Source organism: Apodemus sylvaticus, chromosome 1 (assembly GCF_947179515.1).
Source record: "Apodemus sylvaticus chromosome 1, mApoSyl1.1, whole genome shotgun sequence".
In the NCBI taxonomy this organism is placed as follows: domain Eukaryota; kingdom Metazoa; phylum Chordata; class Mammalia; order Rodentia; family Muridae; genus Apodemus; species Apodemus sylvaticus.
The window spans coordinates 161,086,578-161,094,372 of NC_067472.1; positions in this window are offsets into that span (position 1 = coordinate 161,086,578).

Below are 7,795 nucleotides of genomic sequence, written 5' to 3' on the forward strand. Positions count from 1 at the left end.
AAGGATAAATCAGTTAGACAATAAATGATTGAATCAAGAAATATTCAATCAGTAAAGATATGTATGAAAGTATTCAATATTCATTTGAATATAATATACACCAGCTTCAGGAAAATAAATGGTATAAAGTAACAGAGCAACAGTTAACAAACTGTCTACAAATGCCAACTGAGTAAACATTAGAGGAAGTGGAGAAATGATGAATGAAGGTGGTGAATGATTGTGAAAATTAATTACTTCTTAAAGTCAAAAGTGGGGAAAGTAATACTAAAATAAGGTTTAGACACACAAATAAAAAAAAGAAAATTAATGCAATGAATGAATTAATACATTAATTGATGACAGTGCAACATCCGGATGGGAAAAATGATTCCATAGATAAGAGCATTTGTTGGTCTTCCAGAGGATTGGAGTTTGATACCTAGCCCCTATATGGTGACACAAAACTTTTGTATATCCAATTTCAAGGGATCCCATACCCTCTTGTGATCTACATGGACAAGACACACAGTTGCTGCACATGCATGCTTTCAGAGAAAACATTAATAGATATAAGATAAGCTAAATCTTATGAAAACAAAATTTATAATTGCAGGAATGGGACACATTTGAGAAAGTACAGGAAAGGGTGACTAATTCTTCAGGCTTAGATGTTATATTCAAGTCAGAAAGTTGGGATGAGGCTTCAGAATTGTGGAAGCCAGGGTTAGGAGTGGTGGAAGGACATTTTTTAGAATAATGGGCATCAAGTCTACCTCAAGAAATTCACCCATGCAGTTCTTTCAAGATTGGATAGGAATAACAATGGCTGGAAAGAACATCATTGTCATCTAAAAAGCAGCAGATACTTGGTTTGGAGTGTTACGGTCCCTAAGGACTTGGAATCCAAATTCTGATAGCCCAATGCCTTGTAAGGAGAGTTACATGTTGTGACAGTTACTATATTGTAATAGTCTCCATACAAGATACTAAGCTCTAGAAACAAAAAGTCATCAGAATGGAAATCAGAATCAAATCACAGGGCAAATGCTAAGGGCATTTTGTGCTCACTAAATATTCGAGATGGCAGAATTGCACTTAGAAGAACTGGTGGTGATGGCCTTAAAGGGGGCTCCTCATTCTACTGAGAGGCTGACCCCTGTACTTCTCTGCCTTTTTTTTTATATACCTCTGCAGTTTTCACTTTCCAAAAGACTGTTTTATTACCTCTGCTCATAATGGCAGCTCGGTTAGACCAGCATGATTAAAGCGTTTAGAAGCTCATTCCTGTCATGATTTCCTTCAGTGAAGAGAGGGACATGCTCACAATAGGCCTCCCACAGCATGCTGCCATTGCTTTGGTAGATTGCTCAGGCTCTGTGAGAAAAGTGTCCTCTGGAAGAGATTCATATTCAGAAGAACCTGTCAGTGACTCCAAGGGAGGTGAGGAGAGACAGTGCTAAAACAATTAAAAACATCTACACTGAACAAATGCAGTCAAGGTAGTTTTAGAAGTCAAGACACACAATGGAGTCCATTGCTGTTCTTAATCCACTTTTTGTCAGCCATTTAAAGAAAACCATTCTTTTAGAAATATTCTATTCCTGAAAGTACTCTTCTTTTTTTAAATTTATTTTTTATTTTTTATTCAATATATTTTTATTTACATTTCCAATGGTTTCCCCTTTTCTAGCCCCCCACTCCACGAAAGTCCCCCAAACCCCCTTCTCTCCCCCTGTCCTCCCACCCACCCCTTCCCACTTCCCCGTTCTGGTTTTGCCCCATACTGCTTCACTGAGTCTTTCCAGAACAAGGGGACACTCCTCCGTTCTTCGCGTATCTCATTTGATGTGTGGATTATGTTTTGGGTATTCCACTTTTCTAGGTTAATATCCACTTATTAGTGAGTGCATACCATGATTCATCTTTTGAGTCTGGGTTATTTCACTTAGTATGATGATCTCTAGCTCCATCCATTTGCCTAAGAATTTCATGAATTAATTGTTTCTAATGGCTGAATAGTACTCCATTGTGTAGATATACCACATTTTTTGCATCCACTCTTGTGTTGAGGGATACCTGGGTTCTTTCCAGCATCTGGCAATTATAAATAGGGCTGCTATGAACATAGTGGAACATGTATCCCTATTACATGCTGGGGAATCTTTTGGGTATATGCCCAGGAGTGGTATAGCAGGATCTTCTGGAAGTGAGGTGCCCAGTTTTCAGAGGAACCGCCAGACTGATTTCCAGAGTAGTTGTACCAATTTGCAACCCCACCAGCAGTGGAGGAGTGTTGCTCTTTCTCCATATCCTTGCCAACACCTGCTATCTCCTGAATTTTTAATCTTAGCCATTCTGACTGGTGAAATCTCAGGGTTGTTTTGATTTGCATTTCCCTAATGACTAATGAAGTTGAGCATTTTTTAAGATGCTTCTCTGCCATCCGAAGTTCTTCAGGTGAGAATTCGTTAACTCTGTACCCCATTTGTTAATAGGGTTGTTTGGTTTTCTGGAGTCTAACTTCTTGAGTTCTTTATATATATTGGATATTAGCCCTCTATCTGATGTAGGATTGGTGAAGATCTTTTCCCAATTTGTTGGTTGCCGATTTGTCCTCTTGATGGTGTCCTTTGCCTTACAGAAACTTTGTAATTTTATGAGGTCCCATTTGTCAATTCTTGATCTTAGAGCATATGCTATTGGTGTTCTGTTCAGAAACTTTCTCCCTGTACCGATGTCCTCAAGGGTCTTCCCCAGTTTCTTTCTATTAGTTTCAGAGTGTCTGGCTTTATGTGGAGGTCCTTGATCCACTTGGAGTTGAGCTTAGTACAAAAGATAGTCTTTTCAACAAATGGTGCTGGTTCAACTGGAGGTCAGCATGCAGAAGAATGTGAATTGATCCATCCTTGTCTCCTTGTACTAAGCTCAAATCCAAATGGATCAAGGACCTCCACATAAAGCCAGACACTCTGAAGTTAATAGAAAAGAAACTCGGGAAGACCCTTGAGGACATCAGTACAGGGAGAAAGTTTCTGAACAGAACACCAATAGCGTATGCTCTAAGAGCAAGAATTGACAAATGGGACCTCATAAAATTACAAAGTTTCTGTAAGGCAAAGGACACCATCAAGAGGACAAATCGGCAACCAACAAATTGGGAAAAGATCTTCACCAATCCTACATCAGATAGAGGGTTAATATCCAATATATATAAAGAACTCAAGAAGTTAGACTCCAGAAAACCAAACAACCCTATTAAAAAATGGGGTACAGAGTTAAACAAAGAATTCTCACCTGAAGAACTTCGGATGGCGGAGAAGCATCTTAAAAAATGCTCAACTTCATTAGTCATTAGGGAAATGCAAATCAAAACAACCCTAAGATTTCATCTTACACCAGTCAGAATGGCTAAGATTAAAAATTCAGGAGACAGCAGGTGTTGGAGAGGGTGTGGAGAAAGAGGAACACTCCTCCACTGCTGGTGGGGTTGCAAATTGGTACAACCACTCTGGAAATCAGTCTGGCGGTTCCTCCGAAAACTGGGCACCTTACTTCCAGAAGATCCTGCTATACCACTCCTGGGCATATACCCAGAAGACTCCCCACCATGTAATAAGGATACATGTTCTACTATGTTCATAGCATCCCTATTTGTAATTGCCAGATGCTGGAAAGAACCCAGGTATCCCTCAACAGAAGAGTGGATGCAAAAAATGTGGTATATCTACACAATGGAGTACTATTCAGCCATTAGAAACAATGAATTCACGAAATTCTTAGGCAAATGGATGGAGCTAGAGAATATCATACTAAGTGAGGTAACCCAGACTCAAAAGGTGAATCATGGTATGCACTCACTAATAAGTGGATATTAACCTAGAAAACTGGAATACCCAAAACATAATCCACACATCAAATGAGGTACAAGAAGAAAGGAGGAGTGGCCCCTGGTTCTGGAAAGACTCAGTGAAACAGTATTCAGCAAAACCAGAATGGGGAAGTGGGAAGGGGTGGGTGGGAGGACAGGGGAAGAGAAGGGGGCTTGCGGGACTTTCGGGGAGTGGGGGGGCTAGAAAAGGGGAAATCATTTGAAATGTAAATAAATTATATCGAATAATAAAAAAAATAAAAATAAAATGCTTTCCCTTTAGAGAACTCTACCTCTGGGTTTCTGCATAAAGTCCTGCCCGATCAGGGTGAAGGTCTGTCTTCTCCATTAATTCTTCCTGGAAATGGGTTCATAGACACACCTACAGATGTCTGTTAATGGATCTACTATCCAATCATGTTTACAGTGGTGCTTAAGCATTTTGGCTGTAATGTCTCTGTCAGGAACCTCAAAAGCACAGAGGATGAGAAGTACAGGAGTAATGCCAGTTGCTTGAGTTTACAGTGCAGAAAAGGTAACGACTACATTTCAATACCAATCTTTTTGCTTATTTTGACTAAAATATCCAATGAGAAATCTCACTGCAAAATGTGACAATCTTTTTACAAACTGTCTTTGTATTGCCTTTCCCTAATCCAATTCATATTCTCCTTGCTGAGATTAATAGTATTTTGGAATCCCATTTGATTTAACTAATATATATATATATATATATATATATATATATATATATATATATATTCAAAATCTGTGAAGAATACTGGAATACTGTTAGGGTTATACTGCTGTGAACAGACACCATTACCAATTCAACTCTCATAAGGACAACATTTTATTAGGGTTGCTTACAGCCTGAGGCTCATTCTATTATTACCAAAGTGGGAACATGACAGCATCTAGACAGGCATGGTATAGGAGATGCTGAGAGTTCTACATCTTCATCTGAAGGCTGATAGCAGAATACTGGCTTCCAGGCAGCTAGAATTAGGATATTAAAGCCCATGCCCAGAGTGACACACCTAATCCAACAGATTCAAACCTATTGCAACAAGTCCAAACATCCAGATAATGCCACCCATTGGGCTGAACATATGGAAACCATCACAAAAACTTTATATATTTTAGTATAGAGATCAAATACATAGATATGAATTTTGTATGAAAATGTTATATTTCTTCTATGGCTTAGATCACATCTATTTAGAGCAACACCTGTGAAGTAGAAACTCAGTTTTGCATGCCATGATCATGTCTGTCTTCCTCTCTCTTCTTTGGAAAGGGACTTGAATTTACTTCTTAAGTTTTCTCATCAATCATTTCAAGGAGGATTATCACAGATAAGAGTTTATAACAACTATAAATACACTTTTGCCTGTTTTCCACACTTGGAATATAAATTAAAACCACAATTTGTTGTTATTTTTAAAAGGATAGGTTCTTTATGTATTTCAAATATTAGCCCTCTATCAGATGTAGGGTTATTGAAGATTTTCCCCCAATATGTAGGTTGTCAATTTTTCCTATTGACTATGTCCTTTGCCTTAAAGAAGCTTTCTAGTTTCATGAGGTCCCATTTATCAATTCTTGATCTTAGAGCTTGAGCCATTGGGATTCTGTTTAGGAAATTTCCCACTCAATGCCAATGAGATCAAAATTTTTTCTCAATTTCTCTTCTAATAGATTTAACGTATCTGGTTTTATGTTGAGGATCCAGCGCCTGGGATATTTTCACTGTTCTAAGCCTGTATCTTTAGATGATGGACAGCTAAATGATGGACATAGATAACCTGTCTTCCCACCAAGACTCAACCAGCAAATGGTAAATCTAAGAGGCCAAGTGAACACACAGTACAGAATTCCAAAGGCATGACCTGTCCTACATTCTTTGTGAGAAAATATAATACCTGATTCCTTCAAGACATTATTTCCATCACAGGAAGAGAACTACAGCTGCCAGCAGCTGTGCTAATCATGCCATTAGTAGCAGCTGACATATTCAGAGTGAACCAAATTTCTGAACTTTTCCTTAATTCAAGAATGTAATAGGTGCAGTTACAGTAATTACTTGAATAAATGTGTGATGAAGGGACTAAATAAGAAAATATATGGAGTGTTTCTGTAAATGCATGGCAGAGGACTGCTACTCTTTAGAGTATAATCACTGAGCTCACTGGCCCAAACCTTAGAGAAAGAACTGCAGGCAGCTGGGAAAAACAGAAAGCTGGAGAAAGTTTCACCCCAAGGGAGTAACTCCAAGATAGTTCAGCCCAGAGCTAATGTACATACACTATATGGGCAGAAAAAGTTGTGTTTATGTATTGAAGAATATATAACAACAGTAAAAGACAAAGAAGCCATGAATATGAGAACAATCAAAGTAGAAAGGGTTGGTTTAGAATCAGCAAGGTGAAGGTGTTAATAATGTTTTAATTTGAAAAATACAAAATTATATAAAACATATGTTTCTGAGACTTGAGAATGTCAGTCCTCATTTTGAATTCTATACTTGAATGAAAATGAAGACTTGAGCATTTGATTTTATTTAGCAATTCAAATAAACTTGATTCTTTTAAAAAAATTTTTTTCTTTATTGATATATTTTTATTTACATTTCAAATGATTTCCCCTTTTCTGGGTCCCCACTCCCCACAAGTCCCCTTCCCTCCCCCTGTTCCTCTATCTACCCCTTCCCACTTCCCTGTTCTGGTATTCCCCTATACTGTTGCACCGAGTCTTTCCAGAACCAGGGGCCACTCCTCCATTCTTTTCGGACCTCATTTAATATGTGGATTATGTCTTGGGTATTCAAAGTTTCTAGGTGAATATCCACTTATCAGTGAGTGCATACCATGATTGATCTTTTGAGACTGGGTTACCTCACTTAGTATGATGTTCTCCAGCTCCATCCATTTGCCTAAGAATTTCATGAATTCATTGTTTCTAATGGCTGAATAGTACTCCATTGTGTAAATATACCACATTTTTTGTATCCATTCCTCCGTTGAAGGACACCTGGGTTATTTCCAGCTTCTGGCTACTACAAATAGGGCTGCTATGAACATAGTGGAGCATGTGTCCTTATTGCATGTTGAAGAATCCTCTGGGTATATTCCCAGAAGTGGTATAACAGGGTCCTCAGGAAGTGTCGTGCCCAGTTTTCTGAGGAACCACCAGACTGATTTCCAAAGTGGTTGCACCATCTTGCAATCCCACCAGCAGTGGAGGAGTGTTACTCTTTCTCCACATCCTCACCAACACCTGCTGTCTCCTGAGTTTTTGACCTTAGCCTTTCAGAATGCAATCACTGAACTGTAGTTAAAGATTTTCTGAATGTAGTGACCATGGAAAAATCTCCTGGGGAATGTTCTTATCCATTCTGAAAAGCAGTACCCATGCTTCAAACCACCTAGGTGTGCCCAAGATAATTGAAAGCAGAATGAAGAAACTTTATAAAGACATGCCCTGTCCTGAAATTAGTGAAGACAACTTAGTTTCCATAAAGCTCTACAATGTCAAAGAAAACTCTACATGAGACAGAAGAAATGTTTGAGATAAACAATTACCAAAAAGCTATCTAAAAGCCTGAAGAAATTAAAACTAGCCCTTTAATGTAATGCCCAGCCAATCCAGGAAATAGTTTACAAATCAGTAACTTTTAATTTATATTTAAAATTATATGTCATTTATTCACAGTATTAGGTGACTATTCTTTGAATGAAATATTAATAATTTCTCTTGATTTAAAATGTAACTAAACTTCTTTTGCATTCATTTCAATTTGTTTTTTTAATAGATATATTTTTTATTTACATTTCAAATTATTTCCCCATTTCAATTTGTAAGAAATATTAGAACTTCAAAACAGAAATCTTATTGCAATGCTAATATTAGATACAGCAAAAGAATCCCTCTGCAAATAACCAA